The sequence below is a fragment of the Lycorma delicatula genome, chromosome 5 (genome assembly GCF_047948215.1).
Source record: "Lycorma delicatula isolate Av1 chromosome 5, ASM4794821v1, whole genome shotgun sequence".
In the NCBI taxonomy this organism is placed as follows: domain Eukaryota; kingdom Metazoa; phylum Arthropoda; class Insecta; order Hemiptera; family Fulgoridae; genus Lycorma; species Lycorma delicatula.
The window spans coordinates 151909662-151925684 of record NC_134459.1 but is presented as its reverse complement, the minus strand read 5'-3'; the positions used below and the strand labels follow the sequence as shown (position 1 = coordinate 151925684).

At 31.9% G+C, this 16023-nt stretch overlaps 1 protein-coding gene across 5 annotated transcripts in view; it reads left to right on the top strand.

The window, feature by feature from the left end:
• Positions 1–16023, top strand: part of LOC142325497 (uncharacterized) — a 384074-nt gene that overhangs the window by 260968 nt on the left and 107083 nt on the right. Inside the window, exon 6 of one of the 5 annotated variants that reach the window (XM_075367340.1) lies at positions 1924–2117. The exons of the other annotated variants lie outside the window; for them this stretch is intronic. The gene's annotated coding sequence lies outside the window, so the exon portion shown is untranslated. The remainder of the gene's footprint in view (positions 1–1923; positions 2118–16023) is intronic. 5 annotated transcript variants of the gene reach the window in all.

The window sequence follows — 16023 nt, the reverse complement described above, 5'->3', positions numbered from 1 at the left end:
TCGCAAATCACTTGTTTAACAATTGATTCTCGAAGTCGAAGGTTTTGAGGTTCGAATCGTAGTAAAAGTTAGTTACTTTTATACGGATTTGAGTACTGAATAGTGGATACCGGTGTTACTTTGGGTTTAGGGTTTAATTAACCACTCGTCTAAAGAATCGCCTGAATCTGTACAAGATTGTACCTCATTTACATGTCATACATATCATCCTCATCTCATTCGGCCTTGGTGGAGAGGTTTCTTATTTTTCACTAGTTGAACATATTGTTAACGTACATATTAGGAAAATAAAAAAAATATCCTGTTTTATTTTATTTAAAAAATGTGAAATCTAGTTTTGTTTCGTTAATATCTTTTTACTTCTTTTGACGAAGTAAAGGAAGTATTGTGATCCGAAAAATTTCGGTTTTCAGATTCCAACGGAAATACCCATTTTGACAATCCCTGAATCCATTTTGATTATTCAAACAGGCGTACGTACATATGTACGTATACGTGCGTAACTCAAAAATGATTAGCCGTAGGATGTTGAAATTTTGGGACTGTTACAATATCTAATTGTGCACATCCCCATTTTATTGCAATCTATTGGGCCAAAAGTCTCCAAAAAAGTCCAAAATCCAAAAAATTTGGATTTTGGACTTTTTCTTTACTGCAATAATAAGGACATATTTTCCTTTTCAACGATATATCATAAGTGGTACTTATTTTTATTGGTTCCAGAGTTATAGTCAAGTAAAATTTTAATTAATGAAATATTTGGATTTTATAAGAGGAAGGCACATCGATTCAAATCCGACTTCATCTCCTTTTTGTTAACTTTTTTTTAATTGAAATATATTGATTTATTAATAATTAGCCTCTGATTAATTAACCTCTGATTGTAAAAAAAAAAAAATAATAATTCAATAATAACAATAAAAAAAAAAAATTAAAAGATATCAGAAGTTATTAATAAAATAAAATTTTATGTACTTTTCATTTAAAAAAATATACATATGTAATTTAATAGGCGTACAAGGAAGTCATGTGGTGTCCACATCAGATTTTTTTAACTTGTATTTATTTCTAACAATTCATTCATAACTACTGATGATGATTATTTAATAATTGAAATGCACTTCAATTCTAGAACGTATTTTTTTTAAGGTGTTCTTTATCTCTATTTTTCGAATGAAACAATATTAGAATAAATTAAGATAAAAAAAAAAGACTGTATTAACAGTTAATTAAATAAATTAATAAAATTAATGAAAAAACGGTTTTGAATAAATTAAATTCTATTACTATTAAGGGTTTTTAAAAAAATAATTTTTTACAATTTAATTAAAGTCATCATATTTTTTATTTAAAAAATAAAACTAGTATTTCTTTATTGTTATATTTTAATTTTGTATTAACGTTGGCGATTAAATAGAAGATAAAATCCCCAAGAATAACAAATAATGATGCTTTTCAAGCTTACTAAAGAGGGTGAAATGTGAAAAATTAAATCTAAAACTTAAACTTTAATCTTCATTTTTTAACATTTCAAAAGCGAAAGAGTTTTAGAAATTTAATTTTAAAATGTTTCTGGTTAATGATTTTTATTGTTACTGATGTGAAATCTCTTTAATTATTTGAAATAAACTAGCCTAGAACGACAGTTATAAGTTTTCCGTTGCCTTTTTCTTGTGAGAGAAATACGTTGCAGTACATCAGCAATGTATGTCAGCGTTCCAAGCCTGCTGAAACTCATCCCTTCAGTTTGATTGATTCACTCTGTTCACCATAAAAACTGATTTTAAATTAATATCGATACGCAGTATAAAAAACACTAGTATAGAAGTAAAGCAAGAAATTAATGTATATATATCTTTCTTTGAGAAACAATATATTATACACTTTATCACCACCGGTTATTTTTTGTTTTTTGTTATGAAGGAGGAGGCAGTAACAGCTTTGGTCATTAGCCCGGTGGAAATTGGTAACATATGAAAAGTTGCCATGCCTGATCGGGATTCAAACCTGGGACCTCCGCACGAAATATCGAGACGCTACCTACGGCCTAAATCCTGAGACCAGCTCAGCCGTGGAGGTCGGCATCGGTATTTTAATTTTCAAAATTTAAATAAAAGGTAATCTATTCGATAATTCTTATTTTGAGTTTTCCTTAAAACGAAAATCGTAATAGAAAAAAATAGATAAAAAGATTTTTGTTGAAGTTAATGAAAAGAAAGGTTCTTCATTTTTTATTTTGGCTTTAACTTATGGCTTTTTGTATAATTTTTTTTCTGTTATCCGATAATATTTTTTTTAAATCTGTTTTCGTGTTCAGCATGCTTTTAGTTTTTTAATTCAATATCTTCATTAAGGTTGTTAGATACTTTTATTTATTTATTTATTACTTTTCTTCGAAAAATCACAATGTAGAACATAGTAATTAGCATACATGAATTTTTGTTATGCAAAACAAATGTAAATATTCTCCTTCTACTTTCTACCTTTACTCATTTCTTTTTCTTTTTCTTTAACAACTCATAGTAATATTTTTATCAGTTCTCTTGTCTCTTTTTTTCTTTACCTCTTTCTATCCGAAAAGTTCCCTCTGTCTCTCTCTAATTGAAATATTTACCTGCAAAATGATTAGTAGTTAAATTTTTACTTTTCCGACTATAGCGATATATACTGCTATAGCAGTTATAGCTGTAACAGGAAAGTATAGAGATCGATAGAAAGAAAATCTAAAAAAATTGTTTTTTTTTTTAAGTTTTAAGCCTTAAGGACACATTAAAAAAAATTTAACAAAAAAGAATTTAATTAATTGTAAATAATTTGTGAAAAATATTATTTATCTTATCTTATCTTATCTTCCCAAGTACAAAAATTTTTTTTTGTCAGATGGTTGAACATTTGGTGTACGGTACTATGTATGTTGGCCTATGTTTGGTCTTATACTTCTGGATCCCCTTGATCGATTTTCTTCAAACTTTGTAAAAAGGTATTATCTTTAAGGAGAAAGAATGTATTAAAGGTTTTTGAAAATTGGAAAAGAGAGGTATTTTGGCGGAAATAGAATTTGTAACCTTTACTAGGACACTTTAGCAAAAAAATTTTCTTACAAAAGTTGTAGATTTTTTTTAATCAAGATCACAAATTAACAAACATTTTTATTATTCATTCCTCTTCCCCATTAATGACTGTCTATCTATCTACCTATATATATCTATATATATGTGTGTGTGTGTGTGTGTGTGTGTGTATGTATACTCGTATATGCATACTCGTATATGCTACAAAAAAGGAATTAAATGGAGTTTTTGAAGTTATATTTTCTACATCAATAGGCCTTCAAACGACTGTAATTTTTTTTTGCCCATCCCACTCCAGTGGTCTGTGTTGAAAAAAATTATTTTTCTAATTAAATAAAAAGATCATCTTGACTTCAAAAATGATTGAGGGGATAGACCTTAAATAATCGAATTGACAAAATTAATTACATAATTTGCAGGATTTTTTTAAAATTATTTAATGTAATTCTTGCAAAGTTTATTTTTAATGTGAAACAAATAAAGATAGTATTTTAATAATTTCGTTTATCGATTATATTATTCCATCGGTATACTTTATATTTTCATCACATTGCTGTAATTCAAACTATTATTCTGGGTTCACAAAAATATCTTTCACAAATTGTACAGTTGAAAATAAAAGTTTTTTTTTTAGCCGCCTAAGAAAAAAAGAAAGCAGATAATCGATACCACCTTTTTTATGAGGTATTTTTAAGATTTATTCTTTATTAAATATATTGATTCCATCATTCCTTTTCTCTGTTTTGCTTCTCCGGTAGTCCAGTAGTCCATCTATTTAATTTAATAAGGAAATTTTTAAAATAAAAATAAAATAGTCTACAAAGCTTATTTAAAAATATATTTTTTTAAATCACTTCTTAGTATTTATTATTATAGCGTAATTATGTTATTGTAATATTCAAAGTGTTTTGCGTGAAAATTCAATAAATTTTATAAGAAAAGTTAAAATTTATAATAATGCGTTAGAAAGAACCAAATTTTTTTTTAAAAAGTAATTTTATTGCTGTTTGCGTTTCTTGAGTGAATACAGTGGTTTTTTTTTCTAGATTATACATATTTTAACATTAAAATAAAAACCGCAGTAATTTTTTTTTTTTTTTTTTTTTAAATAATGTCGACATTTAAATAATAATTGAAAACTATTATTTTTTAGTTTGCAAATTTTTTAAGTCATTTTATTTATGTAATTTTTATTACAGCATTATTATTGTTATTGTGTGTGTGTGTGCGGGGGAGTGCGCTTGCGAGAGAAAGAGAGCCATTTTAGGTAGATTTCATAAGAAAGCTACCTATTGTAATGGGCACCATGATTTGAATTTCGGAAAATTTCGACATATCTTCGCGTTTAACATTTCCCCGGACCCCAAAACTACCGTCAGCTAAAAAGTTTATATATATATATATATATATATATATATAAGATTTCATTTTCTTGTGGACACGATAACTTCCCTAATTTTGTGCCAATCACTTTCAAATTGTTACATAAAATATAACGATCCAAAATCTCGGTCAAGTTTGTTAATGGACAAAATCGGACCATGGTGGTGGAACTGGGGAAGCATTTTCGTAAACACAAAATATACCTTTAACTTTCTTATTAAGTAAAATATCGAATTCGTTTAAAGTTCCTACTATTTTTTGGATAAGTGCCTAAAACTTATCTAAGTAAGGGTTTTTGACATCATCAACCATTAGTCCAGGGGGGGTGGGAAAAATGGGATTTCGAAGATAAAAAAAATCCCTTAAGGCAAAGTACCTCCCTTAATAGGCAAAGTATCGAATCAGTTTAAAGTGATTATTAGTCCTCTAAACTTTTTCCTGAAACAATTTTTGATATGACCAACCGTTACGGCAAGAGATGACCAAAATATTGCTGGAATTGTAAGAAGATGGGGCTTGTGGTATGCTAAACATGTGAAACTTTTTTCACGTGCAACCATTGTCGTATTGAGTAAATTTGAAGTTTTTCTTAACTTTAAGGTGAAAATCTTTTTTATTGCCTACTTAGCACCGGTGAAATCTACCTCCGCCTTCCGGCGTGCCGAAAGGGATTTTTTAATTAGAAATTGGTATTATACACAATTTTTTTTTTTAAAAGCCGTAGTAAATAATTTGCTCATAAGAATTAATATTGTTGAGTACAGTAACTTGTGAAAAACAAAATGTGACTTTCTTTTTCTGTAATTTTGTATATAATTTCCGCGATTTAAATTTATTACAGGTTTGTATTTTTCATAACAATGTTCATATTTCAATGTCACTAAAAGCATTTTTGTAAAGCTATATGAAATATAAAAAAAATAAATTTTAATAAATAAAATACTGCCTTGTGAAAGTAGTTACTTTAATATGGATTTGAATACTAGTCTGTGGATACCTGTTTATTCTGGTAGTTAGGGTTCAATTAACCACACATCTCAGGAATATTCGGCCTAAGTCTGCATAAGACTGCACCTCATTTACATGTCATACTACTCCCCATCCTCATCTCATTGGATCATTTGAGGGAGGGTTGCAGTTTAATAGATTACAACGTTTACAGAAAAAAGTAGTTTTAAAGGGTCCCTTAAACTTTTGTTCTACAATTTCTAAACCGAACAAAGCTATTCTTTCAAACAATAAAAAGGGATTTTGTGGCTCGTAAGTAGTTTTTCACTTAAAATATAGGGCTTCGAAATCTTTTGTGGAATTTTGTTATTTGAAAGAAATTTTTAAAGGATTTTATGTTGTTAATAAATTTATTAAATAATTATTTAGCAACGGCATAAATAATTTTTCTTAACGTAGATGACCGTATTAGGGGTACTGCATTTATTTGTTGCTAGTAAAATGAAAATAAAACGCAATCCTGGTTTCTAGATTAACTGGTCTCAGATTCGTTTCCCGATAAGGGTATGGCATTTATTTTACCTGTTTATTAATTTATGTCATCTTCCTCGATAAGAAGCGTAACCGGCATTGTAATAAGAAATAAAAGAACGGCTGACGTTATCGTGAAGGTGGGGTAAGTTTGTCATATTTCTTTTAGAGATAAAACTTAATAAATTCTTTTGGGCTATAAAAATTGGCTGTTAACATATCAGCAACGCGATACCTGGTTTTACATTTTTTTTCAATTTATTCTGATTAATACTTAAATAATTATCGATTGTAATTGAAATGTTGGTTATTTTTAACAAGAATTGATATGTAGCAAAAATCAGTCCTGGATTATTGGAACGGTGAACTCCAGTAATATTAAACTACTGGCTTATTATGTATTGGTCCCTCTTATAGTATCATATATCGGTATCTGGCGCATTAACAATTCATCTGAATCCTCTGTCGCCAGGAAGCAAAACGATAAAAATATAACATTTATTAAATTAAGAAAAAGGCTGTATTTAGTTAGGTACATTGTAATATTTCGATAATATATTTCGTTATTTGATTCCACAAATTATTCATAAAGATCGTAATCTCTTTGGGTTCTTCCTGTTGCATTTTATTATTTTTTCTTTTTTTTTGTAAGAAATATTTTTAATTTTTTGATAGAAGAAAGTAATTTTTGTTTTTTTTAAAATAATTACAACTTGAAATATATATTTAACGGTAATAATTTAACATAAACCGGTTTAAAGTTGCAACAGTTTAAATATAGAAATGTCTTCTCATACTACTTGAAACTTCACCGGTGTGGGTTGTTCCACATCAGTCCGCTCGTTCCGTCTATTTCCTTAGATCGACCCGGATACGATACACGGCACCGTCTATATAACAGTTGTAGTACTCTCATTCTGCATGATCTCGTCAGTTCCTCTCGCCTCCCCCACAGCAATCTCTTATATTACGAATAGACCGTTACGATTTGTGCTGTTGCTTTCAAGTGTATTTACCACTATTATAACAATAAATGTAACAGAACAGTACTGTACATGAGAATACTGTATTGTACTAAAAATATTATCCATATACAAAATTACGTTTTAAAAATGTACTAATTTCTGGGTTTTATACACACATGTCTGTACATAATTATGTTATCTTTCCACGTAATTATGTATTCTTAATGTACAAATTTAAAATATGAATGAAAGTATTTATTTTTAAAACGGTTTTTAAATAAGAAACTGTTCAAATATTGATAAAAATTAACGACAGAAAATACAAAAACTCTTAAATTGCTTAATTATTATTTTTAATTTTACTTATTTCTTTACTTCTATTACTTTTTGTAAAAAAAACTGATGTGGACACCGCATAACTTCCTTGTATGCCTATTAAATTACATAAACACATTCTTTTACAATCAGAGGTTAGTAATTATTAATAAATCAATATATTTAAATTAAATTAAAAAAAAAAAATATGAAGTCGTATTTGAACCGATGTACCTTCCTCTTGTAAGATTCAAATATTTCATTAATTAAAATCTTATTTGGCTACAACTCTGGAACCAATTAAAATAAGTATCACTTATATTGAAAAGCTCTCAATGAAGGCTGATTACTGCAGTTAAGAAAAAATCCAAAAAAAGTTTGGATTTTGGCCTTTTTTGGACGCTTTTGGTTCAGTCAATTGCAATAAAAATGAAAGGTGCTTAACTAGATGTTAACAACAGTTCTAAATTCAAAATTTCAAAATTCTACGGCTAATTGTTTTTGAGTTATGCGAGATACATACATACGTACATGTACAGACGCCGAACTAATCAAAATGGATATTTCCGTTGAAATTTGAAAACCGAAATTTTTCGCGGTCACAATACTTCTTTTACTTCGTACAAGGATGTAAAAAATGTATGTAAATTTGTCATTAATTCTACATAAATTTGAATTATGAATATTTGATTTATCTGTAAAAACAATTAATACAGAAAACAATTTTTATTTGTTCTAATAATTAAAATGATATAAAAAAATACTTATATCACTATTACTTTAAAAATTAACAAAAATCGGCTATATATAAAATCCCAAATTGCAATTATTTTTAATAAACTGTTTATTTATTCTTTTTTTGATAACTACACGATTACTCCAGTTAAAGCTATCTAAATTTCTTTTTTTAGTAAGAAAAGAATTATGTATCGTAATTAAATGCCACCCCGGACTAAGATTTGAAACCAGATTTTTCCAGAAGAAAGACAAAGAATACCTTCTACGATTTATTAATGAATAATTGATAATAATACATGAACAATTGATTAATTCTATGATTTGTAATGAATTATTTTATTTTTAAGAAAACCAAGTGTATATATAATCCAATAAGGATTTGATTGTCTAGTACTTAGCTCTAGTTTTTATGACTTAAAAAATAATGAATCTCATGTAATATTCTTTAATCAGTATGTCCCTGTAATAAAGTTCATAAGGTTTGCTGATGATATTGCAATTTTAGCTGTTGGCATTCACGCGATCCAGTAAACAGCTCTGGAGGAAGGAATGATGGAATATAGAATGATTTATAAATACAGAAAAAATTAAAATAATGGAAGTAAACAACAAAGAAGATTTAACGGTAAGGCTAAGGGGAAGAAGAATACAAAAAGTAAAAAAATTCAAATATTTGGGGACTACGGGAACAGACGATTTGAAAAACGCAATGGAAATAAAAGAAAGGACAGCGATGTCAAAGAAAGCCTTCAGTAAGAAGAGGGAATTAGTACGTAATAAAACCCTGGACTAGTTAAGGAAGAGGTTAGCCATATGTTACGAAAGAAGCGTCCTTTTGTATGGAAGTGAATCAGGGACGATGACTAAAGAGGAAAAGAAATTGGATTGAGGCTTTTGAGATGTAGATATGTAGAAGGTTGAAGAAAGTAAGATGAACTGATAAAGTGAGGAATGACGAAGTAATAAAACATTAAAGAAGAAAGAGCACGTATGCTGGAAGTGTATAAAAAAAAGGAAACCGGTTAGAACATGTGGTTAGAGGAAGTAAATCTTGCCAACTGCATCGCAAGTGTCAGTGAAGGAGAAAGGAGCGAGGAAGAAGAATAATGAATTTAATAGATGAGCTGAAGTTGGAAACTACAATGGATCGAAGGAAAAGGCTTGGGACAAAAATGGATAGAGACCAGCTGTGGCATAAGGAGCCTGCCGACAGGCAGAACATTAGATGATGGTGGTGGTGGTACCTAGCGTAACACATAGGACACAGGCTAAGTTATAATCTAGATTAGTTAATGCTCATTAAAATTAGAATCTTTTAAAGTTTATAAAATCAGGTACGGTTTGAAAAACCGTACCTGATCAGGCTTTGGGTTTTTACATACTTTACAATAATTTTCGTCCCACAACATCGGAAATTGTATTTTGGATTATTTTGTAGTTATTATATTTAATCACCCGTAATAATTGTCTATTAAATGTAAATGTTTTCAGTGCGTTATTTTGTAATCTTTTATCTCTTTTTTTATCTGATGTCATTAAAATAGGAGGTTCTCAAATTAATTTGATTGTATTTACTCTTTTTATGGTTGTGCACCTTTGAGATCAAGTGAAACGTCATCAATGATTCTTTTTTTATTTTGCTGTTAACTTTCTCTGGTGATCACATTGTAAGTAAGTTTTTCCATATAAGCGAATGACTTTTTAAGGAAAAAATATTTAAATTGACAATTTCAGGATTATCTCATTTTTATGTCGTAATCATTGCGTAGGATTGGATTATTATACAACAATGATTAATAGCTTGATGTCATTCTCATCATATTCGAGAATATTTTCATGTGAAAATTCAAGAAAATTAAATTGAAAAATTATCTTCTTATAAAACAAAATCTTCTTCTGCCCATAGAAAAATATCTTCTTTGTGATCTTAGTATTTAAGGGATGTAACCAGTTCCTGTTCTAATTACACCTCACAGAATATCACTAAATCAATCTTCTTCTCGGCTTATCAATATCTCTGGCACCTAGCGTTTCTCATGGCTTCTAAAGGAAATCTCCGAAGTGACGTACGTTTTTTCTACTGCATTCTGTAATCCATTCTGAAATTTTATTTAAACTTGAAGAACCTTCAACTCATAAAGCGCATTTCTGCAGATCAGATGCTATTTTTCTCTTTTCCGCAGAGCAAAGCTTCACTACTGTTCATCAGCAATGAGATCATCATCATTTGATTGAATTTTAATTTCGTTTTTGTCACAATCAAAAATCGATCCTAAGTAGCTAAAAGTAGACAACTGTTCCAAAATTGCTCTCACAATCATAAGTTTTGATTTTATTAGCCATCATTTACAGAAATCAGCTTTTTTTATTTGTTGTTGATAATAGGATGTCTATTTTGAGAAACTATTATGAAGTTAAAAAATCTAGTATTGGTTCAATCGGATAGTACTAATTAAAAGTACTCCTGCAAATAATATTACTCAACTCGTTATATCCTAATGTTCCATTACTTTCTCGTTTGTATATTTAAAATAATACACGGAAAAATTTTGATAAAGGTATCTGGCCCAAAGTTATCCAAAAGTAACAGTTTATGTTATGAAAACCAGTTTATATAATTTAATAACTTCTTTTTTTTTTAAATAAAAATAGCTACCCACAACGTTTTTATGTAGGTGAGTCAAGTTCAATGTGTGTACTTTTTATAGCTGTACAGATGTTCAGACGATAATCTAACTATGTCTAGACGATAATAACCTAACTTTTGCCAGATGTTAAGAAGCATACAGCGTTATTATACCAATAGCTTCAACAATTCTTTAAATTTTCCAAATCTCGAAGAACATTTTTTGGTACACACAACTTTTAACAAATTTCCAAGTTCAAATGTCCAAAGGAGTGATACCTGGAGTTGTATGTGGCACCGCCACCTACAACTGGAGCTGAATTGGTATCTGTATGCTGAATCGGACCTCTTCGTCCGATTCAGCATCGGGGGAAAGTCTTGTTCAAGAACTTGGTAACGTCTCGATGAAATTGTGTTGGAGCACCATCTTGCTGGACTAAATTAAAGCCTGCAAGAATCTGAGGAACAGCAAAGTTATAAAGCTTGTCAAGGTGTGTCATAGGGCTTGTCACAGGGCTCACAAGGCTTGTCCTGTCACAGGGAGCTCCATGGAAAAAAAACCAATGACACCATTATTGTTCAGTCCTAACCAGACTGACTTTCGGTGTGTCCCTTTCATTTTTGATTAGGGGTTTTCAGTACTGTATAGGGGTTTTCAGTACCACAAATTCGATAACTATGTTACCTTTCTCGCTCGTATGAAAGGTTACCTCATCGCTAAATAACAATGTATCAAGTTAATTTGAATTTTTTCGATACGGTGCATTACCTCTGCAGCAAACTGATATCGTAGACGGCGATAATTTGGTTTAATGTGATGAAGGATTTGTAACTTGTACGCTCGCAAACGGAGCCGCTTATGAACAGTTTCGTGAACAATTGGAACGAGGAATTTGAAATTTGTAACTAGCCCGTCTAATTGACTTTCCAAGACTGGCAGTGAATGAATCGTGTACCGTACACGATCCCTCAGACTCGTCACTAACTGAAACTTTTTGATGATCAACAGTTTGTGAAACCTAGCTTCCAGTCTCTTTATAAGTCGTACCCCACTGACGAATAGTCTTGGATGTAGGAGGATCGATATTCTTAAATTCAGTTCGTGCACACCGTTGAACACGCGTAACCGATTGAAATTTCGCTAACCAAAGCACGCACTTCACCTTCCGTTGTGGGGTACACATCTCAACTGACTACTATTATTGACTTCAGTTGCATTACTAGTCAGTTTGCTTGCGCATGCGTATTCCACTGACCTTGATAATAGAGACAGCAAATCTTGGAGATATTTCCTGTCGACTGAGCCTACGTTTAAGAGATTACGACCACTGGTTTTCTAAATACAGACCGTTACTTTTGAATACTTTTAGCCCGGATACTCTATATATTTCCGCATTCTATGTTATCTTAACTCTGCTCTCAATAGAGCGTTCCTTTTTTTCATTTTTGTTTAATTTCTTTTTTTCGCTTTTACGTTACCCGCGAACAGCCTTTATTTCATACGCACAGCGATTTTTGTTGAACTATCTTACTCTTAAAAATAAAAATACATTTTTTAAAAATGTTTTAAACGGTTCCAAATCTACAACAAAGCAATCTTTTTAAATTCTTCTTTAGATTTCGATTTTTGTATAAGGCGGCAAAATTACGAGTAATAATTTTATGGCTTTTGATTACATCGCTGAAATTTGTGATTTCGTTTAACACTGACATATAAGTAGAAATTTAATAATATTATCAGTTAGCTTGTTTTTTATTAATTTTTTTTTTTACTTTATTTCAGTAGAAATATTGATCTATCACAAAAAAAGTTTACAATCATTGAGTCTAAATCGGTTCACATCTAAGAACAAAAATTATTAACCATAGTTCTAAAGAAACAAATTAATATGTACATATTGAGATTAGGAGGGGTGAGTTAGATGATTCGTTTGCGTGCGGACGTGTTTGCTGAAGGTCCTATACCACGGTCGCGATTTGTTGTTTTTTGTAGTGTTTTTGCGTTTCTTTTTGTTCGTTTTTGTTTCCCGTTTTCTTGGCCGTGGAGAGGTTGCGTGGTTTCACCACGGCGTTTTACCGTTTTCTATGATGTTGCAGCTGGGGTGGAACTGACACTTACGAAATCTTGGGTGCGGAAGAGCATTGGATGTGGGTCGGTAGAGCCGATCTTCTTTCTTCCGCCTGGTCGGCTTGGGAAATACCTCAAAAGGATGATCTTGTTTCGCCGGGAAGGATCTGGCGTCAGGGTGGTGGAGAAGCAAGCTCCTGCTGAAGGGCGTGTTGTGGTTCCCCCTCCCGGCGTTCCATACCGGCCGAAAATGAAAGTGCTACGGTTGTTGTTCGGTCTGCTGATCGGTCGTACGCTGACCTCGTAAAGCAGTTAAAGCAGTCCATGGAAAATCAGGAAGTGATACTCTGTCTTTACGGTGGGGCGGTGGGGGCGAACTGCGCATACGTGTGCGAGGTGGCAACAGGGCTGCGGCACTGAAGACTGCCATTCGTGGTAGTACGGCGGGATTACAGGTGAGCCTGCAGTCGAAGGAGGGCCAACGAACTGTAGTCTATATTCACGACCTTGAGGACGGTGACTGAGGCTGAGATGTTGGTGTCTGTGAGGCGGGTGGTTGGACCTGACGCTGATTTTCGGGTGTCTTCACTCCTTCCGGCGTTTGGTAGCACGCAGAACGCTACTGTCATTACGACGCATAAGGTGGCCAAGCAGTTGATTCCCGGCGGGTGAAGGTAGGCTGGGTGCATTGTCGGGTCCGCTTGCGTGACTCTAGGGACCGATGCTTCTGGTGTTGGGCGTGGGGCATATGTAATTTGGGTGCACGGGTCCCGACCGCACCAAACTGTGATTCAATTGTGGTCAGGAGGGTCATCGGCAGGTCCAATGTCCTGCTTCGCGGAGGTGTGTTGGCTGTGGTTTGGAGGGCCACACGCTGGAGGGTTGTACAGCCCGATAGTGGAAGTTTTCCACTTACTTGCATTCGGATCATTCGACTGAAGGACAGAGCTGCTGGAGCAACAAGGGGATGAGGTACAGCGTAAGCTGCCATTCGTTTGTGCTTGCACAGATGAATGACAATGATGAGGGATGAAGACTCTCTTGTCCTCTTGTGAGGGGAATGGAAAAGACCGTAGTCCCGGCGGGGATGCCCTCTTGAGTGTTTTTGTTAGAGGCAAGAAGGCATCAAGACCGAATCCCAGGTCCTAGAGTGGGGGAACAGGAACGGCATAGTCGGTCCTGGTAACCCTACCCATGGGGATAGAGGTAGGCGATAACATAAGATCCGATCGGTGAGCCGTCCTGTCCTCTCGGATGTACTGCCGGTAGACGGCGAAGCTCGTTAGACTAGATGGAGATGGACACCCCTGGACTGCGTTGTACTTTGTTGTGAAATCCGGTCCTGGGGTGGGGAAGAAAAAACAGTACATACATATAGATTCGAACTGAGAACCTTCCTATTTTTTTAAATTCACTTAAAGATTATATTTAGTACATTAACTACATTTTCTGTGGAGTCCTACAATTACAAATCATATGGTTTTTCTTTTACTTTTCTAACGTTTATTTTTAAAATTTGTATATTTTTATTGGAACTCACTGTTTTTTGTTACAAAAGTATAAATTGTCCATAACTTCCAAAATTTTATTTTTTACTTATATCTTTCAGAATGTAATAAGAATAATTTTTTTTCATTTTTACACATTCAGAGGACAGAATATTAGTCGGGTGATTGTAATAATCAAAAATTTTTTAATTTTGCATTTCTTAGAGTTATAAGTGATCTGACATAACGTGCAAGTCATTCATTAATGTAAATAACAATGCATTGCCCAAGAATGAAAAGAATTCCATCCTTGGCAATTTCTAAACTAAATCAGCTTGCCAAATATAGAAAATGTAGATGATATTAACATCTACAAGTCATTTTGTTTAAGTTTTAGAAACTGGATATGCATTTTAAAACATAATGAATAAAATTTTGGTGAAAAATTCTAGAAATACCAGTACTAGAATTGGATCCTAGACCACCTAATCTAGAGGTCATGATGTTAACCATTACACAACTAGCTGATTTTAACTGGACATCATTACCTTTAAAGAATACTATAATTTCTCTTTATACTGAGCTTTTACTGAAGTATAAACAATACTAGAACAGATTATTCAGTAAGTGGTCAAAGAATTTCCTTTTCCAGTTGTGAAACACTGCTATTATGATTATTTATTTATTCTCTTCAATTATTAAAATCCTATGACCAATTATTTTTTTATGTTGAAGATGTATTTTAAATTCTAAGAAAAATCCTAAATCAAGATTCACACCAAAAATTTATCAAAAGAAAGGCGGGAATGCTACTGAGGAGATTAGTATTGCTTTCATACAGTATAAGAAAATATATTAGTAATGCTTAATATATGGAATACTGTAAACTAGAAATTTGTCACTTTAATATCTCATGAGTGTAGAGTGTAAAGTATAGTTAAACTTACAGTAGTGTAGTTGATAATCAAACCCTTTATTCAGAGGTTATTGTAATGGTTTTCTTGCTTAATTTACTAAAGATTTGTTTCTGTTGTCTGTACACTCGAATGTAAGAGTTATGTTGCATTACATGAAATACCGCATCTGTAGAGGAATTCATGAAGTATTAATTAGAATAGTGATATTTATTACTTTAAATGTTATGGTTTAATTAACTTTACACTCATGTGGGATCTGACTGAATAGTTTATAGTTCAGTTGCATACTTCCACATAATTCCAAAGATCCGAAAGGTGTTTTCTTAAGGAGCATTGTTTCTGATCTAGTTTGGCTCTTTAATTTCTGCGGAAAGCAAATTGTTCCCTGATCTCCTGACTGTCAGCAGGATACTTATTGAGTTATCCAGTGGATAGGGTCGTTGCATCTTAAGGTTGTTCATCCATAAATAAATTTTTCTTTGTCATGTTCCATTTTGTCTTATCTTTGATCCAATTTTGACTTACATGAATATATGTAGACTTTGGTAAGTCTATCCTGAAGATGCCAGGACCTGTAGTGTCAATTTATTCTTTATGTGACCAGGGTTCTCTGATCAATGGCTGCATTATATGCCTAATGGCTAAAGTAAATTAAGTTCAATCCTCTTAATTACTCCTATAAACCAATTTTAAATAATTATTTACTTTTGAGATTTTTTTGATGTTATCAGAGCATTCAGATTAACCCATACAGAGGAAATTTTTTATTTTTTTCTGAATTTTAGCTATATTGTTTGACTTTTTGTTTACTTCTTTGTACTAAAATCAAGTTTTAGTAGCACAGGAACATATCTACACATGATAACTGTTTGATATACTTTGCTTGCTGCTGGATGAAAAGCTTTCTAGCTGACTGAAGAATACCTCTAATACCAAAAATGTTTTTTTGATTACAAAAAAAAAATTATTTTGTT